The following is a 1707-nucleotide window of genomic DNA, read 5'->3' as shown; positions in this document are numbered from 1 at the left end:
ATAGAGAGAGAAAGAGTAAGAGAGAGAGAGAGTGAGAGAGGGGGAGAAGGGGGCAGCGATAATAAAGGATGACGTAGGAAACCAGTAGGGGAGGGGTAAGATCGGATTTTCCAAGCTAGGTGATATAATATTTCAATAATGAAAGTGAAAGCGTAGACATGAGCCGCAGTCAGCCGCACAGCACACCGAATCCGTCTTTCCTGCACGGTTGATCACCAGTCACTACATCAGCTCATTCGGAGGTTGTGTTGTTGTTGTTGTTGTTGTTGTTGTTGTTGTTCTGATCGATCACCAATGTACACACCCCACCCACAATCGCTACTTCACCTCTCGCTCACGTTCGATCACAGTCACTACTACTATTACTACTACTACTACTACTACTACTACTACTACTACTTTGTTATATCACTGAAGACTAAACTCGAAAAATCAGATATACACAGCACTACAGCAGTGATGGGCTGATGCTGACATTGTTGTTGTTGTTTTTTTCGTTGTTGTTGCATTTGATGTGGTTTTCTCCTATCGATATCTTGTTGCTTAGCATCATGATGATAACGATGAGAGGAGTGAGAAGGATATGACACTCTATGAGATAATATAGTGTTGATGACAAGCGGACGAACTCAGTCAACGTCGAAGTTCTCAGGGAAAGGGAGAGAGAGAGGGACAGAGAGAGATACAGAGAGAGAGAAAGAGAGATAGAGAGAGAGAGAGAGAGAGAGAGAGAGAGAGAGAAAGGGGGAGAGAGGGGGTGGGAGAGAGCGGGGTTGTTGTTGATATTGCCAAATAAACACGTGGTTATCGCAGCAGCGTTGTCCGAAAATGAAAGCGGCTATACACATTCATAATTTTGTTTCCAGCTCCGATCTCCATATTAACATTTTTATTTTTATTTCTAAACTTTTATAATTTGTAATTAAAATAAATAAATAAATAAATAAATTAATTAACTCGAATAAACTAAAACGTCACTTCTGCTGTGAATGGATGGCACCAGCAAACCCTAATGCAAGATTATTACAACCATTCAGTTCCTTTACTTGATCTTGGTATAGGGCTTTGCTTTCAATAGCACCACAGGACAGAGCAACACTTCAAATATAGTAAAAATCTTCATTTAATATTTTCTTTTATTTACACAAGTTCATTGTTATCATAACTGATGATGGTATTTAGTAGAACGTAAATGAGAGCAAGAACTCCAAACGCGCCAACACAACATCCCTCTCGGACATGTGTCCGTATGTGTGTCCGTATGTGTGTCCGTATGTGTGTGTGTGTGTGTGTGTGTGTGTGCGTGCGTGCGCGCACGCGCGTGTGTGTACGGGTTGTAGTGAATTAAACTGCAGCTTACTCCCATTTATCCAGATGTGGACGAGTATACTGTTGTCATGAGGACGTGCAAATGTGCGCCACTATCACAGGTGCTTTAAAAATCATTTCACTTCCTCGATATTTTATTATTTTTACAGCAGCAGTTCCTCGCCTGATTACATTCCAGAATGTGTGCGACAACAAATTTCACATACACTCCAGCACACTCTTTATCATGTATCTTTATATATGGGAGTTGTAGGTGTATTATTGTTTTGAACTTCCGCAGTTTGCAGACCGTGTTGAGATAATAACCTTATTATTTAGAAACCCATTCTTAACATGGGAAAGCGATAGCTTTTTTTGTACTTACACCTAATAAACGAA

The sequence above is a fragment of the Euprymna scolopes genome, chromosome 26 (genome assembly GCF_053919585.1).
Source record: "Euprymna scolopes isolate OS-2025 chromosome 26, ASM5391958v1, whole genome shotgun sequence".
Taxonomy (NCBI): domain Eukaryota; kingdom Metazoa; phylum Mollusca; class Cephalopoda; order Sepiida; family Sepiolidae; genus Euprymna; species Euprymna scolopes.
This window is presented reverse-complemented; position numbering follows the sequence as displayed.